The 13,707-nt window shown below is 34.9% G+C and overlaps 1 protein-coding gene across 1 annotated transcript in view; it reads right to left on the bottom strand.

Moving 5' to 3' along the window:
• Positions 1-13,707, bottom strand: part of LOC115890487 (protein sprouty) — a gene marked incomplete in the record, with an annotated part of 264,701 nt that overhangs the window by 127,803 nt on the left and 123,191 nt on the right. The window contains 1 exon segment of the mRNA XM_030910727.1: positions 8,329-8,413.

The raw sequence follows: 13,707 nt of genomic DNA, 5'->3' as shown, positions 1-13,707 counted from the left end.
TAGGCGTATCGAATAATCCGGCTTTTTGCAAAAAGACTAGGCATATTAAAAACGCCGGCATTTTTAACAAAAGTGTTGTACAAAGTGCCTATCTGTTTCCAGTCGCTTTGCAAAATGTCTAGTAAGAATTAGGCATATTAAAGAATGACAATATTTGATGTATATTTCTTCAAAAAGACTGCTTGTTTTCGGTCATTCTGCAAAATGCCTAATGAAGGCTAGTCAGATTGCACAAAACATTTTATGCGGGATTGGTATGGCCCAAACCTAAGTTTATCTAACTTATTTTGAATAAATTTGTTACGAAATTACGAACACAATGGGAAATAATGGAATAAAATAGTGTTGATTTTATTAAGAGAGTTGTTGATTTTATTAATAAAATTATCAAGGATTAAATTTATTTTATTCTAAAAGAGAGCAGAGTTCCACAAAGAAGTCCTGGACTCAAAAGTGAATACAGTGGTAGATTATTTTTAAAAAACGAAGCCCACTTATACTAATTTTAAATGTACTATACTACAACTTTATACCGTTATGCGAAAGAATAAAATTTCCTGTCACAAAATATTGTTTTTCCGCAGCCAAAATATGTGATATTTTTATTAATAAAAATACCACATATTTTACTACGGTAAGCTCAAATTATTCAATATACCTATACGCAATGCTGTTATTTTTTAATCTGCCTGGCCTCGATTTGGCATTTTGTAAAATGACTGAAAACAGCAAACAACTTTGGGCCTTAAGCTAAACATCGACAAAACTAAAATCATGTGCATCATCCCCCGGAAGATCGCAACAATGCTATAAAAATCGGAGAAGAACTATTGGAATATGTGGCGGAATTCAATTACCTTGGCAATTTGATTTCGGAAAAGGCCAATATTGACTCTGAAATTCAGCACAGGATTAGTAGCGCCTCAAGAGCATTCTGGAAATTAAAAGACAGGGGTTTCTACAATCACGACTTGTGTACAAAAACGAAACTTGCAGTGTACCGAGCAATTATAATCCCCACCATGTTATATGAAAGTGAAACCTGGGTGCCGTACCGCCGACACATGAACGCATTAAACAAGTTGCAACAGAGACACCTTAGACAACTCTTAAGAATCCGGTGGTTCCATTATGTCTCAAACGTATCGGTCCTTGAAAAAGCTAACTGCGAGAGTATTGGAATCATGGTTACAAAATCCCGCTTAAGATGGGCTGGTCACGGATGCAGAATGCAAGAAAACCGCATACCAAAATCTCTGCTTTACGGTGAGCTTGTAGACGGTAAGAGGAGGCCGGGTGGACAACTGAGAAGGTACAAGGACATTTTCCACGAAAACTTAAAGGGGATTAACATGCAGAATGAGTGGGAAACAGCAGCTCACAATAGAACTCAATGGAGAAGAGTTGTAAACTCAGTTAACAGCGACAACCAAAAAGTAAAGAGGTTACAAAGCAATGAGATTTTTGAATGTCGGGAGTGCGGTAGGCAGATAACATCACGTATCGGGCTTTTCAGTCACAGAAAAGCTCATGAAAGAAAACGCCTTGCGTGACTATCTTCTTTATGTGTGTCGAATACTCGTCAGCGAGTAACGGCTGTATGTATGTATGAAAACAGCAGTCTTTTTGCAGAAATATACAGAAAATATTATTAATATTATTGTTTAATATGACTAAGTCTGATTAGGCACTTTGCAAAACGACTTAAAATAGATAGGTACTTTGTACAATTATTTTTGCAAAAAGCCGGATTATTCGATTCATATACATTGATTAACGTAAAGAATAAAAAAAATCTAATATGCCATATAACATTATCAAATCCATTTGATCGTTTATTTTACTTGCTCCCATAACAGTCACAGCAATTACATGCATTAACCGTGCAGGGGGCACTCTATTTCTCGACAATATAACCGTATCAATCCCCTTGTAAAACCGGTTCCTCTATCAAATGTGGAATTTGGATTTGATAGAAAGTACATTATTGCTACAGTTACAACACGAAAACTGATAATGCTAGTAGAACCAGAAATGATAACGAGACACGTTTGTGACCATAAAGTTTCATTTTACAGCAGTCGTTAGTGTTAAGTATTTCGATAATATCGTTTATGGTTGTCAATTAACAACCCCACCGTGTATTTTATTCTTACATTGCTGAGTTTTAAATATTTCTGCATGCATAGAAGTATCCTTTTGAATGCAATGGGACTATGGCAATCCAAACTCTTAAGAGCCCATTTCACTAGTCCGAAAAAGTAGCAAAATAAGCGTTCGGCATTTAACGTTTTATGTAAAACTGGCTAGGTATTTTTACACAAATGAAGAAGGAAATTAAAAATAAAGGATTATACTATATCCGTATTGTAGCACATTTTAGACAACTTCTTTATTTTTAAGATTTTGATGGTCAAACATCAACAAAATATTCCTTATGTTTGGACTAAATTTTCTCGAAAATAAAGACATAATTTAAAATTCCGTTACAATACGGAAATAGATTGAAGTTTTGTGATTACAGTGATATATATAGGTAATTTATGTGGTTTTGTAACAAATTGCTCACTATTTTATAGCAAATGCTGAAGCTCTGCAAACCTTAATCAAGCCTTAATTAAAGCATGTGTGTTTGAAATTTTAGGTGTGGCTTAACACGACAGGATCGGGCTAAGTCTTCTGAAAGGCAGATTTCTGAAATATAATATTTCCTTCGGCCACACACCTGCTTTACCCGAACCCTGAGAGCGACCCAAACATTACAGCGTAATAGACTCTTAAGGCCACTGCGAGCGAAACTAAACTAAGCCAAGCGAAGAAAGATTTGTAAAAATCAGCTTCCATACTTTTAAATGCATCAGCGGCCACTTGAGCGAAACTAAACGAAAATATATGGACGAAGATTCAAATCGTAGTTTAGTTTCGCTCGTTTTAGTTCGTGACAGATTCCAGCGAATTTTTCGGAGCGATTAGTTCTATGATAGCAGATATACAATACGAAAACGCAGCTAACTTAGCTGACTACTGAGCGCAAATCGTTCCCAGTGGCCGATGAAACTTATTTTCGTTTAGTTAACGTTTGTTTTTATATTCTTAGCTTAGTTTAGTTACGCTCGCAGTGGCCGCCTGCCTTAAAAAGAAAGGTAACTAAACGAAAATAAGTTTCATCGGCCACTGGGAACGATTTTTGCTTAGTAGTCAGCTAGTTAGCTGCGTTTTCGTATTATGTTTCTGCTTAAAAAGGCGGGCGGCCACTGCGACCGAAACTAAACTAAGCCAAGCGAAGATAAGATTTGTAAAAATCAGCTTCCATACTTTTTAATGCGTCAGCGGCTATTTGAGCGAAACAAAACGAAAATATATGAACGAAAATTCAAATCGTAGTTTAGTTTCGTTGGTTTTAGTTCGTGACAGGTTCCAGCGAATTTTTCGCAGCGACTAGTTCTATGATAGCAGAGATACAATACGAAAACTTAGCCCGTTCCTAGTGGAGTTCTCATTTAATTACCGTTTGTTTTCATATTCTTAGCTTAGTTTAGTTACGCTCGTAGTGGCCGCCTGCCTTTAAGGTGGGCGGCCACTGCGAGCGAAACTAAACTAAGCCAAGCGAAGATAAGATTTGTAAAAATCAGCTCCCATACTTTTAGATGCATCAACGGCCACTTGAGCGAAACTAAACGAAAATATATGAACGAAAATTCAAATCGTAGTTTAGTTTCGTTGGTTTTAGTTCGTGACAGGTTCCAGCGAATTTTTCGCAGCGACTAGTTCTATGATAGCAGAGATACAATACGAAAACTTAGCTGACTACTGAGCGAAAATCGTTCCTAGTGGAGTTCTCATTTAATTACCGTTTGTTTTCATATTCTTAGCTTAGTTTAGTTACGCTCGTAGTGGCCGCCTGCCTTTAAGGTGGGCGGCCACTGCGAGCCAAACTAAACTAAGCCAAACGAAGATAAGATTTATAAAATTCAGCTCCCATACTTTTAAAGGCAGGCGGCCACTGCGAGCGAAACTAAACTAAGCCAAGCGAAGATAAGATTTGTAAAAATCAGCTCCCATACTTTTAGATGCATCAACGGCCACTTGAGCGAAACTAAACGAAAATATATGAACGAAGATTCAAATCGTAGTTTAGTTTCGCTCGTTTTAGTTCGCGACAGGTTCCAGCGAATTTTTCGCAGCGATAAATTCTCTGATAGCAAAGACAATACGAAAACGCAGCTAACTTAGCTGACTACTAAGCAAAAAACGTTCCCAGTGGCCAGGGGCGGATACAGAAATTTATTTTAGGGGGGGGGCCAAAAAAAAGTAACGTAGAATATGCTTTTTAGGGGGCCATTTTTAACCTTAAAGGCTAATATTTAACCAAATTTACAAATTTTAGGGGCCCGGGCCTCAATGGGCCCCCCGTCTGTAACCGCCACTACCAGTGGCCGATGAAACTTATTTTCGTTTAGTTACCTTTCTTTTTATATTCTTAGTTTAATTTAGAGTCGCTCGCAGTGGCCACCTGCCATTAGCGAATGTTTGTGTTACAAAACGTTACATTACAGAGCTCGTCTCAAGTCAATCTCCGCCTAAATAACATCATCATATAATTTTTTCCAGAAATATAGGTACATAGTACATCAAAATAACGTAGTTTAAATACCGTATGTGTCACTATTTGAAGTACTACCACATCTCTCTACTAACAGTCGTATGTATTGGACGTGTGTGCGTGTTTTAGCGTCTCCCTGCAACGGCAACACGACACCGCGGAACGATGCGCTGTCGAAATTCAATATTTCCTCAAATAACTATCTAGTCGGCTGTCGCCCGTTGTTTTTTTCTTTGTTGTCATGGGAAAGTGAAGAAAGTCTACTTGAGGTCGACGAAATTTCGACGTTTAATCAAATAATTTATATTATTATCGAGCTTTATCAGCAATCAACATACCTACATGTAGCTAGATAGAAATAATGCCTACACGTTTATTTTAACCAAAATTCATATCGATGTCGAGCAAGAAGTCGTATTAGAATTCTAGGTGCAGTTAGGTTCAAAATACAGGGATGAAATACATGGAAGGAAATACTAAATCCCGTTAAAAACATAAAATGTAAAAAATTCCAAGCCTCGCAAAGTAGTTCTTTTCCCCAATACAAAAAGTTCTGAGATCTTTTACATTCATAAAAGAAACATTTATAGTGACCGTATCAATACTAGACATCTTTACTTAAATAACAATTATAATGGAACTTTTTTTTAAATAATTATAATGGAACATTTAATTCCTTTTAAACCACTATTAGACAAATGCCAAAGAACGAGAGAAATTTTCAAAAAATTATTTAATGCAAAAATCCTATTATACCTTCGATGCATTTTTAGTGATCCTAAAAAAACATGTATACAGGGTTGTTCACCACATACGACACGGAGTATTGTAGCTAAACGATTAGATTTTTATAAATTGTAAGTTTTGGGTTCGTTGAAGGACTATTAAAGAGTGTCCCAAATAAGTAAAAAATATTAAGTATAGTTGTATTTTTTTAAATAGAACAGCCTGTATATTATTCTATTTTTGGATTCTACCTTTGATTCTACGATTGAAATAAAGGTAAATTTGATTAAGGTTTATCACACTTAAACTTTACCGTTTTTGAAATATTTTCAATTTTATGAAATTGCAGAAAAAAATTTAAGGCTTTATTTCTCCAAGGGCATCAAAGTTTTTAATACTAAATATTTACTGAAGATTATTTATTGGTCATATATTGTGTTGCAATAATAAAAATTTTACTACCTGATACAGAGTGTCCAAATTTTTTTATTAAATAATTACTAGCTTTAAACGGCAATAACTTGTTTAATTTAAATTGAACACCCTATATATTTTACATGAATCAGATGCATAATGTAATTGTCTATCAAATTGTATTGTTCCATTTTTACCCATCTCTTCAAGTTTTCATAGAAGATGCATTTTCTTATATTTAGACCTCATTTATCACTATACCCATGGAATATTGACATTTTAGCTTATTTTTAAAGATGTAACAAATTTTTAAAGGGTACATATACTAATATTGTTGATATAGTTCGCTTATTTAATTAAAAAAATAAAAAAAAAACTGTTTTAATATTTTTTGTTAAAGAGGACCAATTAATATGATCCCAGTATTCAAACTACATTAATTGACTGTTTACGTTGTAGTAATAATTGTTCCAAATACTAAAAAACTGAATTTTGTGTGTGTATTAGATAGTGTGGTAAAAAGTAACACCTTATAAATTTTATTTCATTTATTGACGAATGCTTATTTATAAAAACAGAGACATTCATTTTCATAACTTATTATTATATTGATTTCTGAGCCAAATCCACATTTATTTAGAATAATTTATTAATTAAAACAATTTAAAAGTATGTAATTAACTAATTTTTGGTGTTTTTGGTAGGAAATAATGGTGGTATATTTAATTGGTATACTCTTTTACAAACATTTAAATAGTTTTTTTGTATGCCAATGGGCATGCAATATTTACCACCTGTACATTTTGTACATATTATGGTGGTATAAAAAAAATCTGAAATGTCAATATTCCATGGGTATGGTGATAAATGAGGTCTAAATTATAACAAAATGCAATTTCTACGAAAACTTGAAGAGATGGGTAAAAAATGGTATAATACAATTTGATAGACAATTACATTGTGCATCTGATTCACGTAAAATATATTGGGTGTTCCATTTAAATGAAACAAATTATTGCCGTTTAAAGCTAGTAATTATTTAATATAAATTTTTGGACACTCTGTATAAGGTAGTAAAATTTTTATTATTGCAACACAATATCTGATCAATAAATAATCTTCAGTAAATATTTAGTATTAAAAACTTTGATACCCTAGGAGAAATAAAGCCTTAAAATTTTTACTGAAATTTCATAAAATTGAAAATATTTCAAAAACGGTAAGGTTTAAGTGTGATAAACCTTAATAAAATTTACCTTTATTTCAATCGTAGAATCCAAAAATAGAATAATATACCATATTGTAGTTAGGTGGGTGTTCCATTTAAAAAAATACAACTATAATATTTTTTACTTATTTGGGACACTCTGTATCTTGTAAAAATATTTTTAAATTGTAGCTCTAATAGGCCTTCAACAAACCCAAAACTTACAATTTGTAAAAATCTAATCGTTTAGCTAAATACTCCGTGTCGTATGTGGTGAACAACCCTGTATAGTGATCATGTCCACCCTAAATCATATTATTTTTAATTACTATCTTGTAAAACTTGGAAAATAAGTTGGTTATAATAATGGTTTTATAATTCGGAAACTCTATTTATTTATCTAGTAATGCTAAAACACTCTATTTGAAAGTCGATTAGAGAAAATAGTATGATTCGAATAATATTTGAATTAGATGGAAGATATGGAATGTGATATATTGAATAGAATGTCAGTGATGTAAGTGGTTAGGGGGTGGAGTACCCCCGGGTGAGTCTTACTATTTAACTATCAATTTTATCCAGATCAGTAAATGTTTGTTTTGTTATTTTCATGTACAATGAGAGAGTGCTTGCCAATGACCAACTAAATGGATATTTGAGGTGAATTTGCATTGTGAGACCCGGTTGAGTAAGCCCCAGATATAAGCGATTTTACAATCTATCAATTGGATTGACATTCTAAATTATAACTATGTTTATATTTAATAGAAAACAAATTTCTTGCAGTAGAGGTATATAATAAAATTATATAAGGATTCTTGCCACTTAACTCCTACCTTGCCACCTAACTCCTTAACTTCCCAAGCTCACCTGATGATGGAGTAGGGCTCCGAAACCGGTAGTGAGAGCAGGTTGATCCGCATTATGACAAACACAGCGTAGAATTAAATTTCTATATTAGCAGTTAAGTGGCAAGAATCCTTATATAATTTTATTATATACCTCTACTGCAAGAAATTTGTTTTCTATTTTATAATTTGGCTTGCCTGAAAAAAAGCCTTTTACCATCCTTTTACTATCGATAGTTGCGCCTCGGTGGTACGAAAGTACTACCATTGCACGCAGGCCACTATCTCCCGTTCGGGACTTAATATCTGACCGATACTTTCCGACAAGTCGGAATTAACTATCTCTGCGCTGTGGTTGTCATTTTGTGGATCTCCCAAGCTCACCTGATGATGGAGTAGGGCTCCGAAACCGGTAGTGAGAGCAGGTTGATCCGCATTATGACAAACACAGCGTAGAAATAAATTTCTATATTAGCAGTTAAGTGGCAAGAATCCTTATATAATTTTATTTATATTTAATTAATACATACCCGTTGTTCACATGCCAAAATAAATCCACGCCCCGCAGAGAAGTATCCTTTTTGTTTTAGCTTCAAAAGGCAACCAATAGAAGATCTGCAAAAGAAAGAAAAATTAATTAAAATTTTTAATCATATTGACTAACTAATTTGCAACTCTATACCAATAATCGAAATAAGCAAACTGACATTTATGGTTTAGCTAGAAATAATCGACAACATCAAAAAATATAACAATTAGATGTTTTTTCGGTCTTTTTTTCCTATTGGTCTGACCGGAACGTCAGCAATGTTAATAGGCGTATCTGTGTTTTAAAAAAAACTAGCTACATTTAAATATTTTGAATACCGTATGATCGATAATATCTAGGTAGGTCTAGAATAACGTCAATTGCTGCTGTTGGGCAGGTTCTCATAGCTCCTGTGATGCATATCTGTCTCTACATTTTGCACAAATCTACAACCTTGCTGTACGTTGCTCTAGTTTTGTGTACCAAGCTACTGCTCCATAAGTAATCATGGGTCTTACTGTCATAGCATACATAACACATAGCAATGGCAAATTTGTCTTTCATTCATGTCTATGGATTATTAATGTGGTACGAAATTAACATTGGAATGAATGTAATTAATATTTTGACTCATATTTTCATTTAAACTACAAATATTGTAGCGTTTTTTTATAAAACATAACCACTGCGAACGGCAGCTTTTCATCGAAGAGCAGTCGTGGATAAGGTATTTCACTAGAGAGAAAACCAATCAATAACAATAAACAAAAAAATACAGATATTGGGCGCCAGCCATGTACAGAGAAAGAAAACACAGTTGTATATTACTTAAAACTAATGACTATATTTCATGATGTTCTTTGCTGGTACATGACATTGTAGAAAGTAATACCATTACAAGACGTAATGTAATGAAACTTAAGATCTAAATCATATTTTAAATATTAAATCGACATGAATGTTCTTAACAATCTAACCACTAAACATAGTCTGTACGATATTACTTAAGATGTACGTAAAATTACGCCAAGCGTGCCAAATAAATTATCAGGCCTGAACGATACGGAATCCGATGACGATACGCCAGACATCATATATATCATATATAAAAAAAGACATGTAACGAACTAAAAACGTTACAATATATAACATATTGCCAAAGTAAATTTAAATAATATTTCGATACGATAAATATAAACTGTATTTCTGGTCACTCATACCAAAGTTTACGATATTTAGTTCAAGTACACAGATCTTTCAACAACAACACGTTAACACAGACGGTATTGGTAATTTATTGGCATTTAAAACACTCAAAATAAGATCGGATTGAAAAATCGACTAAATATAGAAAAAGTTATTTTTTGATTTAATACCCTTATCGTTTCGCTAATTAATTAAATGTAGTAATGAAACAATTTCGTTTTTGCTTAATCGCAACAATTTCTAAAACACTTTGTGATATTTTTGTGTACATGCTAATTGCTTATCAGTTCTGGTCAACGGTGCCGATAAAATTACTATGCTGAGATCTACAATTTATTTTGTTTGTGATGTAAAAATATTATTATTGTAAAATCTTGAACTTTTGGTTGGTGTGTTGTCGATAAGCCACGTCTGGAATTATTTTATCGAATTATGTTATAGTTATAGTCTTGTTATTAACTTCAGTTAGATAACGATGGATGTATTATACAGAAGGACAGAAGGCTGTACTTAAACTGTCGTTAAACGGTAGCGCTTACTAAAATGCCGTTAATAGGTATGACGTCCTTGATGTGACGCACTTGACGGCTTTATGAAATATAGGAATTTTATAATGACTAACCAACGCTATCCACCCCACCAAATAACCAACTTAACCAACGCAACTAACCTCGACACTGATAAAAAAATATAAAAAACAAATATAAATTAGTAAAAACCAATCAACCCCACCAAATAACCAACTAACCAATGAATTAACACCCTCCAAATAACCACGCTAACAAACCCGCCAAATAACTAAACCCATCCAACCAAAAAGAGTGAAACCAATGCAATAAGATCACGCTATAAGCAAAAAATATATAAAAAAGTCTTGGTCGGCGTGAGGTTTGAACCACGAACCATTCGCTCACGAAGCGATAGCCTCAGTCACGGAGCCACAGGCGCTCTTGCGAAATGCTTATAGCCCAGGCATTACTTTCCGCCGACATGAATGACGTCACAATATCTATTAACGGCATTTTAGTAGGCTACCGTTTAACGGCTGTTTAAGTACATCGTATAGAGAATGTTGTATCAAGTTATAAGGCTATATGTATATGTAGGTGTAAAATTTCTGGAAAAAAAGTATGTGTATTTATTTATCTCCTCAAAAATACAGGAAATCCTAGATGCAATTCACGGCTGGTGCACACTAGAACAATTATGTAAACCCAGAGAAAACAGTGATCATACCATTCACCAGAAGAAGGAAAATAGACAAACTGAAACCGCCTATTCTTCTTGGTGAGACAATTCCTTTTGCGGAGGAGGTTAAGTATCTAGGATTAAACTTGGACAAAAAACTTAGCTGGACTTCTCATATGGAAAAAAAACATCAAAAAAGGCTTGCTATGCTTTATGGGCACGCCGCCGAATTTGTGGTAGAAACTGGGGATTAAACCAGTTGCCTGGTGGCAGAAAGCCAACCAAACAACGGCAAAGAATAAATTGTCGAAACTACAACGACAACCATGCTTAGCGGTGACTGGTGCCTTCCGTTCCACGCCGTCAAAAGCTATGAAAACCCCACTCGACTTACCTCCTCTTCAAATTCTTTTGGAAAGAGAGGCGAGATGGGCTACATATAGGTTTCTAAATATGGCACGAGGAAGCCAAGGAACAATCATGTTCATACAAAACCGAATAGTAGACGAACTACAGTCGGATGAGATTCTGGGAATGGTTTCAGATCTCACACTACCAGTCCAACTCTTGACACGCACCTACAACGTCCTGTTTCCGAATAGGGACGAATGGGATAAACCGGGAAACGGTTTATTACATGCGGAAATGTGTTGGTACACGGACGGATCCAAAAACGAAAAAGGATCTGGCGCAGGAATTTACTGCAGCAGTCCAAAGACTGAGATCTATCACAGTCTTGGAAAACACACCACAATTTTCCAAGCTGAGCTATATGCTATTGAAACCTGTGTGCAAATGCTGGTAGAACGGCAATACACCGGGAAAACAATATGCATATTTTCGGATAGTCAAGCCGCGTTGAAAGCACTTGAGGCAACGAAAAGCACGTATATGACAATTCTTCATTGTAAGAAACTACTCAATATATTAGGAGATAGGAACAAAGTGTCGCTAATATGGATACCGGGACATGTGTGTCTAGAGGGGAATGAACGAGCTGATTCCCTCGCCAAAATTGGCACAGGTTCGCCATTCGTGGGCCGAAAACCGACACTTAGCGTTCCAAAAAATCTCGCAAGAGACAGACTGTGTGAATGGGTTAGGGGTGTGACGTTCCGGGACTGGAATGACAGTCCAGGAACGGAACATGCCGAGAAAATCCTAGCAGGGCCATCCAAACATAGAACAGGAGAACTTCTAAAGACTGGTAGGAGTGTGTGTGGAGCGCGTACACTCACTGCAGTGTACACGGGCCACTGCCGGCTGAGATCACACCTACAGAGGATGGGACTGGTGGAAGACGCCGAATGCCGACTCTGTATGGAAGATAATGAAACAATGAAGCACGTTATGTGTACCTGCCCCACTGTGGGCAGGACCAGGTTTGAGATGTTTGGCAAACCCATGCTATACCTATCAGACCTAGAAGACAGGTCACCCTCGGACATAACGGCCTATGTTAAAAGGCTGGGTCTTGAGGGTGAACTTTAACGCTCTTTGTATATTAAAGAGCTTGTAGAAACTGAGCCACAATAGGCCCTCGCGGCCGCAGTGGAGGGTCCCATGGGACCCACTTTGATTAATCGTGATGTAAATTTTTTTTCTAATTTGTAGAGTGATGAACCACCCCAAAAAATACCAAGGAGTGAAGAAGCAGAAATAACTACTATCGAGGAAAATAATATCACTTTACTTACTACAGACCAGGAAAACCTAAATTTATCAGAAAATAATATACCTCGTAAGATACCTGTATATGATGTATAGACTTCTCTTAGATCAAAATAAATTTTAGTTGAGTCAATAGTATTCGTTATTGGTTTAAGAAAAGTGTCTCTTTAATCAAGAAATGGGGGTCTCTTTTCAATCAAGAATTTTTGCATGAATCAAAGAGACTATTGTTCTTGTAGCAAGAACTTCTTTGCATATTCATTTTGGGCCAAGAGTGAAATACTTTGGACAGATAGATTCTTCTATTCTCTAAAGTAATTTTTTAAAGCTTATGAAAAGATATAGTTAATGCTTTGGGCAAAGAAACGTCGTTCTTGGCCCTATTGAAAAGCGCCAATCTTTTGGGTCAAAGTCAAAGTCATATTCATTGCGACTGCAAGATCCTTTTTTTCAGTGTATTTATAGAAAAATCAGCCATACAAATTTAAGTTAAGTAACTCTTAATTTTAGTTACCTTTGAATCTTTCTCACCCTGTATTCACCCACAGGGCGAACTCCCCAAACACGCCGGTATTCAAAGCACATGAGAGCACTCCTGAGAGCCTAAGGTTTCATTCTTGTGAAAATAAGTTATGTCAGATCGCTCTGGGATCTTGGACTATTGAAAGATTTACTTATTGACCTGCTGATATTAATTTGAGATTTAAAGATATACTATACTATCTCAGAAAAAAAGAGGATAAACTACAAAAAGAAATGAGATCTCAACAAAACACTAAATATAAATAAATGGCAAGTCTCGCAATGCAGTTCTCCACTACAACAAGTTGTGAGTGAATACATATATTGATACAATCACTATAAATATTGATAGGTAATTGTTATTAGATAATAATCTATATCAAAGTAGTTGAATAACTGCTTCCATAGACACTATTTAAAATAACTGACTTAGTTTTGCATGAGATCTCACAACTCTTTTTAGTGAAAAAACTGCGTTGCGAGACTTGGTATTTTTATGTTTTATATATTTGACGGGATATTATTTATCTGAATAATATACCAGTTAAAAAGGTTTACCAGCCCTTAGGAAAATATTAATAAAAAAACTTCGCTATTCGAAAATATATTAGCTTCTAGGAAATTCAAATTTAATGCAGAATTTCAAGTACACTTTAAACAGGTATGTCTCTGTAACCTTTGACGTACCTGTTTACTTAAGATAAAGCTTGCAATTACCGTAAGAGGTAAAATATAAAATAGAACGGATATTGCTTTGCAACATCCCCTTTGATCCACAAAATTACTACGAAGC

The sequence above is a fragment of the Sitophilus oryzae genome, unplaced genomic scaffold, assembly GCF_002938485.1.
Source record: "Sitophilus oryzae breed Bouriz unplaced genomic scaffold, Soryzae_2.0 scaffold_866_pilon_pilon, whole genome shotgun sequence".
In the NCBI taxonomy this organism is placed as follows: domain Eukaryota; kingdom Metazoa; phylum Arthropoda; class Insecta; order Coleoptera; family Curculionidae; genus Sitophilus; species Sitophilus oryzae.
This window is presented reverse-complemented; position numbering and strand designations above follow the sequence as displayed.